At 44.4% G+C, this 17,253-nt stretch overlaps 1 protein-coding gene and 1 pseudogene across 8 annotated transcripts in view; one reads left to right on the top strand and one right to left on the bottom strand.

Annotated features, from left to right (window-relative positions):
- Positions 1 to 17,253, top strand: part of Hivep2 (HIVEP zinc finger 2) — a 199,729-nt gene that overhangs the window by 51,213 nt on the left and 131,263 nt on the right. Inside the window, 1 exon segment of one of the 8 annotated variants that reach the window (NM_001440166.1) lies at positions 6,997 to 7,157. The gene's annotated coding sequence lies outside the window, so the exon portion shown is untranslated. 8 annotated transcript variants of the gene reach the window in all.
- Positions 14,855 to 17,253, bottom strand: part of Rpl13a-ps9 (ribosomal protein L13A, pseudogene 9) — a 9,802-nt pseudogene continuing 7,403 nt past the window's right edge.

Genomic DNA, 17,253 nt, shown 5'->3' on the forward strand with positions numbered 1-17,253 from the left:
CTGGAGTTTATAAATGGAAGAGTAACCGTCCTTCTAATTATTTTGAGCTTGAACTTTCCCTATAGACATGGACCCAGATCCGTAAGACATATGCATGCTTCTTTATAGGACCTTGTTCTCTAATAACACAGGGCTGGAGAGCTGAATGTTATTTTTATGACTCCCAGTTAAAGCATTTGCATTAATCTTTATGTGTCTGGTTTATCTTACTTAATCATTATTATAGAAGAGTCAGGAGCTGTAATTAAAGTAGTAATCTCTGACAGATGGGAGGTCAAATGTTTCTTTGCTACAGAAAGCCGAGCTGAGATGGGGAACCTCAGAGCTGGGGTTTCCTCCTGACGCCTGTGCACTTGCTGCTGTAGTCTGTGTCTCTGGGTCATGTCCGTCCATTTTGTTAATTCAGCTACTCATCCGCTCTAACATGGGCACTCCATTGTGCAGGGGAACCCGACTGCAGTGAGCTCATAGCTGGACTGCAATGAACTTGTTCTGTGGGCAGAACAAGTGCATTAAGATGTAGTTGCCTAAAGTGAGGGACTGTATTAGCTTTGTAAAATACGGTCATTAAAGAGCATATGGAAGGAGCTGCCCTGGGGCCCTGTCACGTGACCCTCTGACGCTGTGCTGAGTACTTTCTGCCCCGCGTCAGAGTAAATTTGTATAGGGAGCAAGGGCTACAGCCACACGGTCTGATTTTCCTAACAGAAGGGGCAACGTCGAGTTTGTGAAGGCACTAATACCCTAAAAAGCACTGGTGCTTGAATGCTTGAGGACATGACTGATTTGGTGAACAGGGTGAGTGCCAGGTACATAATGGGGCTCCCCTTGTATCAGGGTGGTAGCCCCACAGTACCATGGGGCTGTTGGTTCTAAAGACGTAAAAATCAATTCCATAGCCATAGTAGGCAGTTTCAAGTGTATTGAACAGCACGGGTGTGTGGACATGTGCTAGTGTGCTGACATCTGATAAATGTGTGTGTTTGTACATAGAAGGAAGAAATGTTCTGTTGCTGGGCATCCTGGTGCACACCTTCTTTAATATCCCAGCCCTTAGGAGGCAGAGGCAGCAAATCTCTGAGTTCAAGGCCAGACTGGTTTATGTAGTGAATTCCAGGAGAGCCAGGACTAAGTGGAAAGACCTAGTTTCAAAATAGGAGGAGGAGAAAGAGGAAGAGAAGGAAGGAAGAATGAGGAAGGAGAAGAAAGAGGAGGGAGGAGGAAGGAGAAAGAAAGGAAATAAAGAAAAGGAGGAAGAGGAAGAAATAGAAGAGGAAGAAGGAGAAGGATAAGAGGAGGAAGAAAAAGGAGAAGGAGGAGGAGAAGAGGAGGAGAAAAGGAAGAAGAGGAGGAAGAGGAGGAGAGAGAAGAGAAGAGGAAGAGGAGGAATAATAATAATAATATATTATATTATTATTATATTATTATTATAATATATTATTATTATTATTATTATTATTATTATTATTATTGTGTTGGGTGCTTATGCTGTAGACATAGTCCTTGCTTCCCTATATACGGAGTACACTCTCCATAGGTGCCAGCTATTACAGCAGGTGCATAATTTAGTGAACCCATTTTGCCCTCACTCCATTTTGTAAACGGAGAACTCAATATTCCCAGAGGTTATATCACTGCATAACGTCATAGTTATCTTTCTATTGCTTCGATAGATAGGACACCACGATGAAAGGCAACTTGGGGGAGGAAAGGGTTTATTTCTTTTACAGCTCTACTTCACAATCCATCAAAGGATGTCAGAGCAGGAACTGAAGCAGAAACATGGAGGATTGCTGCTTAGTGTTTTGCTCTGCCTGCTGTCTTATACACCCTTTGACCACCTGCCTGGGGTGGGCCTGGGCCCTCCCACATCAATCACCAATTACAATATCCCACAGGCTTGCATATAGGCTAGTCTTACAGAGGCATTTTCTCAATTGTGGTTCATTCTTCTTGTTTTTTTTTTTTTTTTTTTTGGTTCTTTTTTTTTCGGAGCTGGGGATCGAACCCAGGGCCTTGCGCTTCCTAGGCAAGCGCTCTACCACTGAGCTAAATCCCCAACCCCTCATTCTTCTTTATAACTATCTTGTGTCAACTTGACCAAAAACGGCCAACCAGGACACCTAATACAATTATTTGCACTGGGGCCATGTGAAGAGTTATACTGTTGATGGACAGACCTATCATTCGATCTACATCAGTTCCACAGATGTGTCAGGTACTCTGCTGGGGCCTGGAGAGGAACTGAAGAGTACAGTAAGTAGCCTCTGGTATAGAAGTTCAAAAGCAAACAGGCGGTTAGACAGCAGAGTTAATAATTACAACAGCGCAAGTGACTACTGGTACAAGACTTCACACTTGACAGCCCAGAGCATGCATGTTCACACACACACATGCTGCAGCCTTTGTGTGGAGGAGGCCAGAGGACAACCTACAGGAGCCTCTTCTTTCCTTCCACCGTGTGGGATCTAGAGATTGAACTCTTATCCTCCCGGTTGTCGGCAAGTGCCTTCATCAGCTAAGCTGTCTTTCTGGCTCCATTGAGTTTAGTGGAGTGCCTGCCGTGGTCAGCTTCGGGATTCATTAAACCCACTCACTACTGGCTTTGTACATTTCTGTACAGTGGTTTGGGAGGACTTAGGGATAGTTGATGTGTTTACCCAAAGAAGAACAGTGAAAGCTAAAACCCAAGGTCACTGCCGTGGCGTTAGAGAGAAGATAGGCAAAAGGGAGAGGAAGCTTGATCAAACTGGCTAGTGTGGTGGTGATGTGGGAGCTGAGGAGTAAAGCTGGGACGAGGGTAACTCTCACTGTTCACCATTGGTGCCTGAATGTTCAGCCTTATCACTGGAAGTGAGATAGGGGTGACAGGTGAAGTGTGTGTGTGTGTGTATGCGTGTGTGTGTGTGTATGCGTGTGTGTATGCGTTTGAGTATGTGTGTGTGTGTGTATGCGTGGGAGTATATGTGTGTGTGAATGTGTATGTAAGTGTATGTATGTATGTGTGTGTATGTGTATGTATTCATGTGTGTATGTGAGTGTGTGTATGTGTATGTGAGTGTGTGTATCTGTGTATGTGTATGTATGCGCTCATGTGCGCACGTGTGTGTATATGTATGTGTATATGTCTGAGTATGTGTGTATATGGGTGTGTGTGTATGTGAGTGTGTGCATGTATGTGCTCACATGTGTATCCGTGTATGTGCTCATGCGTGCACATGTGTGTATGTGTATGTCTGAATATGTGTGTGTATATGTGTGTATGTGAGTATGTGTATGAGTGTGAGTATATGTGTGTATGTGTGTATATGCATGTGTATATGTGAGTGTGAGTGTGTATCTGTGTATGTGTGTATACACTCATGTGCACACGTGTGTGTATGTGTATATGTCTGAGTATGTGCATGTGTGTGTGTGTGTGTGTGTGTGTGTGTGTGTGCTTTAATGTGTACATTTCAGGTTGGAAAAGAAGACAGCAACTAATTTGAATTCAGCCCTTAACATATTCAGTAAGCAATTTCATTTGCCACCTTCAAAAGGCTGCTTTTAAAAAATGAGATATTTCAAGTATACAAAAAAAAATTGAAAGCAAATTCCACTCAGATCCTGAGACTGACAGGGACAACTGTCCCTTTAGTATAAATTATCTATCTGTCCTTGGTTTAGCATGGTATATCGAACGGTGACATATTTTGCTGCTTTTGGATACAGTTGAAACACAGAGTAAGATTTCCTGCCATCATTTCCCATTTGTGATACATAGGATTATGCCAGCCTTCCGTCATGGTGACAGATATCAAGAGGAATGCTTCTACAGGAGGAGGGATTCACTTTGCTCCCAATTAGAGAAGTTTTAGTCTTTCATGGCATGGAAGGTGTGACAGAGTAAAGCAACTGACCCCAGGGAGCCCGGGAAGTGGGGGAGGGAGGAACTCCTAGCAGCTTTTCCCATGTGTCCCACTGGGACCCCGAGTTTATCAAATGATGTCATCCACCATCAAGGCAGATCCTTCCCACCAGTGAATTGTCTCTGGAAACATCTCATCAGAGACACACATAGCCATGTTCTACTAATCTCCTAAGCTTTTTATTAATCCTACCAAGACTAACTGCTCCAGGATGGACTTAAAAATGGCTTCTGGAGAGTCTAACGCTGAGGAAGGAAATATTCCCTTGTCTAGCTCTTATGCTATGCTGGCTTGTGCTTGCCTCTGTGCATCCAGTTCTATACAGACAGTTAAGACATCTGATCTTAGGTTAGAGAGCTAATGGCTGTGGTTATTTTTAAAAAACTTGTTTCAGAAGATTAAAATCAGTTGCTTTCTAAGTTGTACATTGGCATTTGAAACACTTAAGCTATAACTCTTACTTGTTTTTATTATTTATTTATATATTTACTTATTTTTTACTTTGAGAGAGAGTTTTGTCTGTGTAGCCCTGACTGGCCTGGAGCTCACTGTGTAGACCAGGCTGGTCTTGAACTCATGGAGAGCCTTTTGCCTCTGCTTCCTGAGTGTATTACCATGCCCAGCTGAAGATTCATTTATTTTATGTTTAGGAGTGTTTAGCCTGCATGTGTACCTACCTGTGCATTACCTGCGTTCCTGGTGCCCGTGGAGGCCAGAAAAGGGTGCCAGATCCTTTGGAACTGGAGTTCCGATTTGTTGGGAGTTGCTGCCACGTGGGTACTGGGAAACAAACTTGGGTCATCTGGAAGAGCAGCCAATGCTCTTAACCATAGGGCCACCTCTCCAGTCCCAGCTGTGCTTTCTTTAAGCTCTTAAGTTGCTGTACACGATGCAGGAAGTGATGTCACGAATTGAAATATGAAGCCCGTCACGATAGTGTAGTTCCTAATCTACAAGTACGCAAGTTCCCTTTTCTTACAAGAAGAAGTGCTTTGCTGGTAGCAACTTTAATTCCGTGATGGATATGGAGTCGTTAAAACCAGGCCTGAGGATGTAATAGCTCATGGGAGTCAGTCTTGTTCCCTGTGTTGCCAGGTGCTGTGTCCATGCGGTTGGAAACAAGGCTTATGAGGCACTTGCCATTGGTTGACTTGTCCATGCGTAGACCAACATGACTGAAGGCGATCATGTCTATGAAGTACGATGAAACCTGGATATTTCTGCTCCTTTCGAGCTATTTAAAAGCCACGAGCTTGTATACAATTAATGGGAATCATCTTGGTTTCTGAGTCATTAAATTATAGAGCACTATCATTTTGAAAAAGCGGATTATGTCTCATCTGATTATTTTTTTTCGATTTTTAAATTTGCTTTATTGTTTGCTATCAAAAGCAAACAGTGGAGTTCTGTGAAATGAGGCCCTCCCCCGTGTTTAGGTTGCCCCCTGGTCTCGCATCTAATACAGGTGCTAATGCTTGAGGTGTTTGGACCGGCGCAGTGCGGATGACGTAAGTGATGGAGGTACACATCTGCTTCTTCCGCATTGCGTAGTGATACTCAATAGTGGGCACCGTGAACATTTCCGTTCAGAGTCTGTAAACTAGGCCACATACTGTCGACACATATGCACAGGAGAGGAACTTGAGCACCCTGTGAAAAAATCTTTGAACTAAAAATAATTTTCACCTGTATTTATAGCCCTGCTATCATACTTGAGGAAAGTGGTGGAGAGCTTACCAGAAGAGGAAGGTGTCACCTTTGCAGTTCCAGAGAAGTCAGACACTTCTACACGAAAGCCCAGAATGCTCTGTCAAAGTGACAGCCTTGTTGCTAAGAGCCCTTTGCTCGCCCCGTAGGCAGGACAGCCGGTAACATTAGGTACCAGAGATGCACTCCGTCAGACTCGTTCTGTATGGCTGATAATTTGCACGGTAGCGATGGAAATGTGTGCATCATTAGGAGAATTGCCAAGTAAGGCTAACGAGGGGGAGGGCACAGCAAGTAGGCGAGGTGTTCAAATCCTGAGGCAGAATTTTTGGCTCTGTCATAGCCAGTTTCCTTCATTGTTCACCGTGGTGACACATTTGCTTAAAGGAAACTTGTGCGGGGACATTTTTAGATATTCAAATAGAAAATATGCCAAAACCCAGCCTTTGCTGATCTGCAAGTTCTGCTGGTAGCAAGCTGTGCATATGTTTGAGTAGGATGGAGAAGGAACAAATAACTTGACTGTTATTATAATTGTGATATAAAAATGATATTTTCCAATAATAATAATAATAATAATAATAATAATAATAATAATAATAATAACGACCTAACAATTCGGGCTTTATGTCATCGTTAATACATTAATATCTTGTCACTTGCTCGGTTAAGATATTATCATTCCTTACTTTCATGCACCCATTTATCGAACAGTGGTCATGCTTATGAGTTATTATGAGTTATTAACCCTAATTAGCACCTAAATGCTCCACATGCAGCAGGTGTATGTAACACACACCATAATTATTTCTATAAATGATCCAACCGCTTCTGAACAATCGTAATTGCAAAGATAGTGAGCAAAATGTCCACTTCTTTGGTCTACCTTGTCATTGAGTTTTATCCCACTTAAAAGCACGTTTTTCAAAAGACAAAAGATGCCTAACTGCCGTTTGCATTATTTTCCTACCTTTGATTCAGGAAGCAATCACGGTTATGTATCTCCCGACTGGTTGAGTCTAATGTTTTGGGGCCAGGTGTGTCATAAGCGAAAATCGTCGTTTGAAAGTTGTGAGTAGAATTAGCAACAATGTGTCATTTTGTGAGACGGCTGATTGGCGCTGTCTGATGCTTTGAGAGGGATGCTAACGTTTACTAAACAGCTTGTTGTGGTGGGAGCATAGTTAAAGCAACTATTCCTGGTTCTGTCTGTTGAACTTAAAACTTCAGCCCCTTACTGTGGCATGTTGACTTCAGGTCTGTTGTAAGAAAGTCTAAATGTAGGCTGTTGAATAATCCCTTTGAGGGCCCTGTGACTATTTTTATGCCTGGATATGCGTCATCAGTGGGTATTTTCTCTGGTGACTCGCTTACATCAAGTCTCCTTCCATACATTCTACCAGCGAGTGACTTATGATTGATGGGAACCACGGCTGTTGTTTAGCTTGATCTGTGACCTCAGCGAATGGACAGCAGGAATTTCCAGCCTGTTAAATTCCCTGCATGCCTGAAGACAGGGGCTCACGGTGTTGATCGAGGCAGGTAGTGAGGGATATTATTCACCAGTGATGACGGGGGGAGGGACAGAAGAAGGAGGGAGAGGGAGGAAGAGGGGAAGGGAGGGGAATTCCTTTTGTGAGCAGCGGTCTCCCTGGCTCAACCCGTTCCTTAGCTCTTCTCCGTGGCTGCCCGTGGGGAAAGGTGCATTTCCGGGACCCGAGAGAAAGTGGATAGTTAGAACCCCCCGCTGTGGGCTGCAAGGGGGAGGGGGAACAACTCTGGGCTGGGTAGAGCAGCATAGGACTCTTTAATTAGTTAAGGGGTTGCCTTTCAAATCGGCTGGATTGATCCAAGAGCTGCTAAGTTGTTGTTGGTTTTTTTTTTTTTAACCACGAATAAGAGCAGAGGTTTTAAATTTTAAGATGTTCAGTAAGCACAATGGTAAGGATTTTGTGTTGGCTTGTCCATCTGGCACTGATTTTTTTTTTTTTAACCTGCACCTTATTTTGACAAGCTATGGAGAAGAGAGCTGTGCGTTTGTGTATATGTGTGGAAATAAACGATAGCTAGCACACAGGACTTTTTTTTTTATTTGCTTTCTTTACTTTTTTTTTCTTCCAAACGTGTGTAAGATTACTGAACTGTAGCGAGATTGGACCCACTATCTAAAAAGCTGTATGTCCTTTCTCCAAGTCTGTCTGTCTGTCTGTCTGTCTGTCTGTCTGTCTGTCTCCCCACCACTTCTTTCCTCCTCTTTATCTTACCTTCCTGTTTTTATCATTCCCTCCTGCTACTTGTTTGCAAAAGTGATTCCCAATTTCCTGTAGAGTGAAGGGAGGCGGGGCTTAAGCAGGTGGGTGGGGGTCACATGGGAGGCAGGGCTGCCTCTGTGGGTGGTGAGCTTTCTGGTGATGACTTTGGTTTCTTTAAATGCCAATTAGACAAAATGTAAACAGTCTTTTTACTGAAATGCAATTATAACATTTACTCATTTAGGTAGAGTTACTTTTCTGGTCTTTTAAGACGTTTTCCACAATGAAAAGAAATTACTGATTTTTTTCCTTACCAATTCTGTTACCTGCCCCTTTCCCAAATAAGGGCATTTTTCTCTTAATGTAACATTACCAGTATTGCTGCAACAACTTTCCTGATGATTTGCCTCCTAGGAACCAAATTAGGAGAAAATCCCAGACTCTAGTACCCCGAGAGAGATGTGTGGGGTGAAGAAACCGGAAGGATTTTGTTCATAGCCCTTTGGCTTCATTCTGTTCCGTGAAGTGGGCATGGGACATTTTGTAATTATTTTTGCCTCTTCTTTTCAAATGAGCCCTCCTAATGGCAAAAATCTATCACCTGCCAAGTCATATTGTTTCAGTTTGGGTCATTTAAAATTCAAATGACGGTAGGAGAAAGAGAGGCGCTGGGTGCCACTGCAAAGCTCACCTACCAAAGCACTTTTCCCTTTGAAAACTTGCTCCTTGGAGAAGCAAGGTGACTCACACAGCACGCAATTTATCACTCGAAAACTTGTGAGAGATTGAAATTCAGAGCTATGGGTTTTGAGTCACTGATAATATAATGAATTAAGCTTTCATAATGCATCTGCTTAGAAAGGAATCATTTAAACATGGGCGAAGCCCACTCTTGGTTGGTTTCATTGAAATATCTCCAAGGTGCCACTGGCAACACGGTTTGCTTATTGATGAGTGACACTGTGTGGAAAGATGGGTCTGAAGGGTAAGGTGCTCCCATTCCCCTGTGCTCTGTGGTGTGGGGGATGTTCTGAGAAGGAATACACTTCTTCTCCCTTTCTTTAAAATGAATGTCCGCTTTTATATGAGAGGACTGGGAGTGCAGAGCCAAACACGGAGGAGGGTTATGTATTTTTTCGTTAAAAATACATTTCACAGAAGATTATAATTTGTGTGGGAGGGAATAGCTGCTTGTCCCTTGACTGCATTGTGCTTATTCCACACAAGAACTGGTTGAGTTTGAACAGGATAGCCTCGTTTTGGTAATCTGATGACAGGTTCTGTTTGGGAAAGAGAATATGATTTTGAGGCTACATGCTAATGGGTAAGAGTAATCGTTCTCTCTTTTGGCAGAGCTTAGCACGGAATCTGCTTTGGCCTTTTTGTAACTACATATATGCAGATCTATCTTTCCTCCTAGGCACCCTTTTCTCTCTTCGTGAAGGATGATTTCTGTCATCTTCAGCATTGGGAAACTCTAAAGGTGGAAGATTTAATAACATGCGTTTGATGCGCAAACGTAAGTTAGAGCAAGATCCTGGCTGCAAATGGCCTTTCTGCAGAGCAGATCCTGTCCCTTGAGTGGATTCCATTGTATACTTGGTTTCTATGGAGACACTCTCATTGCTTGTAGACACTCTGTCTGAGTACAGGGTAAGTGACTGTTTTATCAACTTGGGTCAGAGCAGCTGAAGAAGGTTCCTGGTTAGCATGTGCTCTTTGCTGGCACGGAAAATCAGTGAAGAATCCCAGGAGGTTCTGTGTCCAGTTCGTGCTTGCCCCTTGTCTCCCAAAGCAATCCATAGGCTATACTTCCTGTCGTTTGGGCAGAATCACCAGAACACTAGTAGCAGCCTTCAACACTGAGGCAGGATAACAACTTAATTTTCTTGTGTTGTTTAAGGACTAAGTAGAAACCCCTCCCTCAAAGTACCTACAGTTAAGGGTCATAAAACCGAGGAGTTAGAAAGAGTTAGAAAGTCAAAAGACCTGCTCAAGATGGAGCTCATTCTTCGGAACAAGAGATATTTTATTTAGTGAATGAGTCTTCTACTTTCCTAGGCCATTGGCAAGGATCCTTTAGTTTTGAGAATTGAGATGCTTTTCACTTCCCATCAGCCATTGCACAGATGAGGTCCAGGAAGCATTGTAGACAGATGGACTCTGTGCCTGAAATGACCCATTTTATTGATAGTGGCTGAAGGGCAGGCTCACTCATAGGGTCTTCTCTGGGTTTAGGAGCTAAAAAGCTCTTACATCATCATATATCTGATGTCAACAGTGAGCATGCAGCATCCTCCTGCAGCCGTGAAAATGGCAACAAGCTAGTCATTGCTTAAGACTGTCTATGATTCTGAGTGCACTGTCATAATCACCCTGTGCCAACGATTGGCAGAGCCAACCCCCAGCCCTCACCAGTGACTGATGTGTAGGTACACCAGGAGGCACTCATCTTTCCAACCAGCAAGACTTGGAGCTCTTGTCAAGTGGTGACTTTTGTAAAATACTTTTCACGAGGCAAACAATTTAGAAGCTAAGTAAGAGGAGAAGGACAGAGGGCAAATAGAGAAGACAGGGGAGTGGGGACTTGCGACGGAAATGCTATTTTGTTCCTTTTCACTCAGAGGAAGAGGAATTGTGCGTAACTCAAAAAACCCTTGGGTTTAGCCCTTCTGCGACTTGAAAGTGGGGTTCCAGAGTGGGTGCTAGAGTTAAAATAATTTCACTAACGGTGTTCTTCATCTAAGTTCACTGAAGTTTGATGACAATAACCAACTGCCTCAAAAAATGTAAAGAGAGCATAAGGAGTCCCCTCTCGTCCTATGTGGAGGGGATCTTTTTTTTAATTTTATTTTTTTCATTTATTATTATTTTTATTTTATTTTTATTTATTCACTTTACATTCTTCTCACTGTCCCCTCCCAGTCACCCCTTCCCATAATTCTTACCCACCCCCCCATTCCTTTCTCCTATGAGCAGGTTGGGGCCCTAACCCTCAGCACATCCAGTCTCCTTGAGGCTAGGCGTTTCTTCTCTCACATACCCCACATGCCAGCAACAGCTTTCGGGACAGCCCCTGCTCCAGTCGTTCAGACCCCACATGAAAGTCAAGCTTCACATCTACTACATGTGTGAGGGAAGGTCTAGGTCCAGCCTGTGTATGTTCCTTGGTTGGTGTGGTTCAGAGTGTGAGAGCCCCAGGGGTCCAGTTTGGTTGACCATGTTGGTCTTCCTGTGGAGTCCCACAATCCTTCTTCCTGTTCTTCCAAGAGTCCCTAAGCTCCATCCTCCGTTTGGCTGTGGTCATCTGCTGGGTGGAGCCTCTCAGAGGTCAGCCATGTTAGACCCCTGTCTGCAAACATAACAGAGTATCATTAATAGTATCAGGGATGGGTGCTTGCCCATGAGATGGGTCTCTGGTTGGGCTGGTTATTGGTTGGCCGTTCCCTCAGCCTCTGCTCCATTTCCTGTCCCTGCGTTTCTTGTAGATAGGATAAATTTTGGGTTGAAAGTTTTGTGGGTGGGTTGGTTCCTGCTGGGCTACAGGAGGCGACCTCTTCAGGTATGGAGGGGATTCTTGGTATAATTCAGATCAAACAGTGGTTCTCACCGCTCACCGCTCACTGCTCACCGCACTTCACTCACTGTAAGAACACTATGTAAAGCTTGTCTTTTCTAAGACTCTTTTCATATTATCTGTTTAAAAATTTCCTAACACGGAGATTTTCAGATATTTAAATAACTTAATTGCCCACAAATGTCTCATTTTCTATAAAATTATAGCCTGACTCTTATGTGAAATAGGAAAGGCCATATCCCCGATTGGCTTTCTCTGTTATTTAAATTAGTCTATGTGCAAGGAAAGGTGCTCATAAATCCACATGGCATAGTCCAGTAAAAGAAAAAAAATTATCTTTCTCCTGGGGGAAGAAATTTAAGAAGGCTGGCAAAATGTCGTGCTAGCTGTGAGAAGGGGTGTACGCATGCCGAGGGAAGACACAAGACGAACCATATACCCCTGGGAAACGTCAGTCTGACAGAGGGAGGAGATGGTGACTACCTCACACTCGAGTGAAAGCCGGTACCGAGGACTCAAACGTCACATTCAGGAAATGAAGGTGAAAGGAATTCTAAAATATTCGTGGAGCAGGAGATTGCCTTTTGTGGAGTCTCTGTCTAGATGGGGAAATGGGGGTAGGATGGTCATCTGGACTTTGCCATAGCATTTGACGATGGGAAGACAGGAGGTGGAGCCTAAGTAAGTCAGAGGCATGAAGATTTAGTCAGTGCGTGAGAACCATGAGTGAGTTCTGTGGCAAGATGTCACCAGTGTGGGACAGCTTTTCCTATTCATGATGAACAGCTGAAGCGATGTGCTCTCTTTTCTGTGGAGAGCCTGCCTCAAAGGAAAGGCACAGGTTGCCTTTACTGCTGTGAAGCTCTTAGGCCCCAGAGAACCTGCACCTTTAAAGGCCAGCCATGCTCCCTGAGAAGAGAGGCCTCATTGTCGTCAATGTAGGACACGTTGGTGACTGTGTCTGATGGCAAAGGCTTGCCTGTTAGTCCCACTTGAGGCTCAGCTGTCCCCACTGGGACGCTTGGATTCCTCTCTGACCTTTGTTCCCTCTCCGCAGTCTCTCTTTTGGGGATCAGGATAAAGCCTCACCTCTCAGAGTGGGGTACAAGCTGTGGAATTCTTTTTATTGGGGAGTCAGATCTGGGTGCCGGTGAACGCTTACCAGAAACTTTTTGACATTCTTCTGTTTGCTGGTCGGAGCTTATCACTCATGGAAAGTACTAAAAGGAACATGGAAGCTGAGCTTGGAATCCTGGGAAATGTCCAGGTTGGGGAGGAAAATGTAATTCATTAGGTCCTAAAAGGTGGGGAAGCGATGGAAGCTGAAGGGGCCGTTTATAGAGTTCTCAAATCCTCTCAGGTTTTATTTATTAACAGTACACTGAGGGAGGGTGTTCTGGGCTGATCCCTAGATGGGACAGTGACCCAGCCACTCCTCTGAGAGTTCATTGGATGTCAGGGATCAAGGCCCTCATTAATGATTACAACATAACCCAGGAAGGCAGAAAGGATTCGAGGTTTGCCTCGTTTGGAGAAGGACATGGAGGGTCACTCGGAGAAACAAGACTGTGGAAGTCTGAGGGGCGTGCTCTGAGATATCCAACTATGACAGCCGTGCAGAGTTGCTGAGATCAGTTGGTCTGGGATGTTGGGTTAGAGGCTGGAAATTAAATTTTAGCAGCCGCGAGGAAATAGAAAACACGAGGCACGAGGAATCTGTTGTATGCAGGCGAACGTTTGAGTTAGAGACAGAGGAGAAGAGCATGGTGGGGTTAAATACGGGCTCTTGAGGACTCCAGAGGTCAGGTGATGAGGGTTAATGTGACACCCGCTCATGAAGTTCGTACCTCTAATCTATTACTGTCTCTTAGGCCCAGTATCTGTCTGTTTTCTTTAAAAAAAAACTTTTTTTATTTGATATTTCAGTTGATTCAAATCAGTATGTCCGTGACTCTGTTGCAAGGATCATCTTAAAATGCTATTTTAAATAAATTGATTGGGAAGGTTCGTGGCCTTCAAAGCAATCCTAACTATGTGTAGCCTGCAAATTAACGACTTGCTTCTCCATACAAATTTAGAATTCACCACTTTCACAGGGTTTCAGGATTTACCAAGGACTTTCAACAAATAGCCCTGTTAAAAATTCTTACCGAGATCATCTATAAGACGGGACACATACTGCTGTCTCCTCTCTCTCTCTCGCTTTATAACTGCTGTGACAGAGGATCAGACAAGTTCCGTCAGTAAGATAACGTCCCCAGAGCTTCAGGCAGAGACAATAATAGATATTAGGTCTTCTGAGGCCAGGTTCAAGGGGTTTTTGTAGCGCTGTGGTCTCAGCTTGCCTGGAAGCCCTGTCTCTGAGCCTTGGCTTTTTAAGTTGGGATGCTGCGGCCATCCTGTGCCTTTGGTTCCAGCCGCACCACAGGGAAGGCCCTCTGCGTCCCCTCAGCCACCGCTGTCACCAGTTGAAACATTGTCCCCAGCTGATTTTTCTCTCAGATTGGGAAAAGCCTGTTTCCTGCCAGCACATCTTGGGAAGCACAAAAAACAATGCTGTGTGCTTCTCTGATGTCATCCTCTCATTTAGGACAAGGGGAGTGCTGTACCTGCCTGCACATTGGATTTGGGATAGGTTTTGGCCATGGTCGGGACCAGTTTTCCCCTCCGAAACTCTTCAGTTAGGTGTGCAAGGGAGTCAGGAACTGTGCTTTACATAGAGGAACTCTAGGGCTCAATAGTGGTTTCAGAATGCGTGCTTAGCTGTGTTATTAAAGAACACTATGTGCATGTTACCACTCACTTAGACATGGGTAGCTTGGAGAAGTATGATACACAGAAGGGTGCAGAGCAACGATTTGAAGCATGCATTATAATCAGGAATAGTTGTTGGCAAGGCAGTGATCAATGCATCTGTGCTAGTGTGGTCTAATAGCTTACTCTGTCTCTTATCAGTTTCTCATTGCACCAAAGCCGAAGGCATTCGGAGTTTGACAGGGTTTCTTTGGTGTCAACCTATCGCCTAAGAAGTTTAAAAGGTGAAAATTTTCCTGATAATTTCTTGGAGGATCAGCAGATCTCTAGTCCCGTAAGGGTTGGCGAAAAGGACAGTGTGCTTGGGAATTAAATGACGTGCTTCAAGAGGGCTGCACTGCCTGAGCCTACATGGGCTTCCCTACCTCCAGACCTGGCAACGGTTTGGCTATGTCCTTCACATCTAATGGCGATGACTGGGTTTCCATGTCCAAGAGACACATCTTTGCAATGGCAAGTGCTGGGACAGAGAAGTCTTCATACCTGTACAATCCTCATGCCTTTCTGACCCCCTAGGAACAATTGTGTAGTCCTCCAGGAGGCTGAGGAAGTTCCTCCCTCCCTCCCTCCCTCCCTCCCTCCCTCCCTCCCTCCCTCCCTTCCTCCCTTCCTCCCTTCCTTCCTTCCGGCACAAACAGCGTTTATGGGTTCACACCAGGACCTCTGTGAACTTGCAGATTTTCTTCTCCACGTTCTTTCTGCCTGTTTCCGTAGCCCCAAGAACTGCTTCTTCTTCTGATGGTGGATCTTGGCCTTTCCCTTCTGTTTCTTCTCCACAGTGGCTGTCACTACCTGGTATTTCCACCGACCTCATGTACCAGATGCCCTAAGTAAGCAAACTTTCTGGTAGGCTTCAGTTGCACAACCTTGAGGGCGACAGGGGACCACTACCCGCCTTTTCTTGTCATAGGGTGGAAGGATCCCATCTAACACCTTGAGGTATTCCAGGGCAGCCTGGCCTCTCTTTGTCCTGGGGGCAGCATGCCTCGCACAGTGCACCAAAAAATGCGACTCAGGGCTTGGAAGTGGTAGGGGCCTCAAGAGGGGTTGGAGTTCATCTGCTTTCGGTGAAAGGTCAGATACTTTAACTTGTTTCTGTAGAAATTTCCAGAAATGTTGATGGCCCCACAGCATACAACCACCACCTTCCAGCCCAGCAGGACCTGCTTGGACATAATGGCTGCCAGGCAGCTCGGAAGATGGCCTTGGCCATACAATATTAGAACCTGGCCCTCCACCGTCTGCCTGGGATGAGGAACACATTTCTTAATTCTTATCCTTTTAAGTGTTGTCGTGAAAGAATCCATAAATGTTTGGAGATTGGATCCAAGAGTCTCAACTACCAAACTAGATTTTTTTTTCTCTTATTTTCTCTAATGTAACCAGAGGTGTCGGGATTCACAATGCTCTGAAATGAGTTACAGTTTGGATGTTGGTAGAAAAGCATTTTAGGGAGGTAATAGTATGTAAATTCCAAGTACCATCTAGTGGAAATATTCCTGAGGTGGGACTTAAATTCTGAGCTTTTAGTGCTCCATTATTTAACTTGCAGGTACATAAAAACAACTCTCTGGAGTAGTGACTAGTAACAGTCACAATAATTTCTTCACTGGGCTCATTATTATGAGTAATAATGACATTATTGATGGAACGAAGAAGACATTTTGCAAGAGCAGAAAAATGACCTCTGAGTTTGTCACTGTATACATTGCACAGTAAGTTGAACGATGAGTAGAACATTGTTAATAGAAACCTGCTTATAATGTCTGACAGTAAGGAATAAGAAACAGACCAAGCGGACCTTTGGTTGGATGGCACTGAGCCTCTCTATAAAAGACCTCATGTGACAGAGCTTAAGATAGAATCCTTTGGAAGTGCCTTGCCTTCTGTATTTCCCCTTGCTCTTGGGTTGGCTGTAAGTCTTTGAAATCGTTTCGACTTTCTCTGTCCTTGTGATTTTTCAGAGCCATCTCTTGGCGGCCTGTCCATCATTCTGACCCTCTCACTTTAGCGTACCGAACACCCGGACCTTTTCTAGATCAAACTGATCTTGTTTACCACTTATTTGACAAGTCTCACAACTCTCCATTTGCAATCATTCTTACTCAGAAGAGGGGCTCCATACTGTTCACAGTGGAGGGGATAACGTAGACTCATAGAATCTGTTCAGGAGGTGGAAGGTAGTAGCCTGGGGGGGGCATTCCTGTGGCCCTTATTTGCTTTGTTCCTCATAATGCCTCTCATTTGCATGATGTCACTCTCTCAGTCACCATCCATCGTGACCAAGTGACCATGTCCCTCAGTCACCACCCATCGTGACCAAATGACCAATTGTGGTCATTCTTATCTCCTCCCTTTCCTTAGCTTCTGTGACACTGGTGAGACTTTTCTCCCATCTGCCTCTTTGTTCTCCTTCCTCCCCCAGCCCTAAGCATTGCAGTCACCCAGGATTCCATGCTAAGCCCCCTTATTTACCTAAGTCTCCCAGCAGCTGCCAAGTTAGCATGCAGTTTCAAATATTCTCCTTGCTAACTGTCAAAGTTTTATCTCTATGAATAGATTTTTTTTTTTTTTTTGCGAGTTCCCAACCTGTATGAACTCAAGCAACTGGACAGACAACAGGGAAGACGGTGTCTCTCTGTTAAGCTCTGCTCCCCACAAAACATTCCTTCTAGTAAATAGAGTAATTGCACACACCACCTGTGCTCAAGTCACAATTATAACTACAAACTCATTCTTTTGTAATGCCTGCTGCCTGTCTGTCTGTCCCTTCCCCCTCCCTCCCCGTGGGGTGTGTGTGTGTGTGTGTGTGTGTGTGTGTGTGTGTATTGATTGAGTGTATATGTCCACATGCATGTGGGGGTCGATGGAACTCTAGCCATCTCCTTTGAGACAGGGTCTTCCACTGTCCCAGATATCACCAATCAGGCTAGGCTGGCTGGCCACCCAGCTCCTGGGGTTTAGCTGTTTGTTTCCCCAACACTAGGATTATAAA

Source organism: Rattus norvegicus, chromosome 1, assembly GCF_021556685.1.
Source record: "Rattus norvegicus strain SHRSP/BbbUtx chromosome 1, alternate assembly SHRSP_T2T, whole genome shotgun sequence".
In the NCBI taxonomy this organism is placed as follows: Eukaryota; Metazoa; Chordata; class Mammalia; order Rodentia; family Muridae; genus Rattus; species Rattus norvegicus.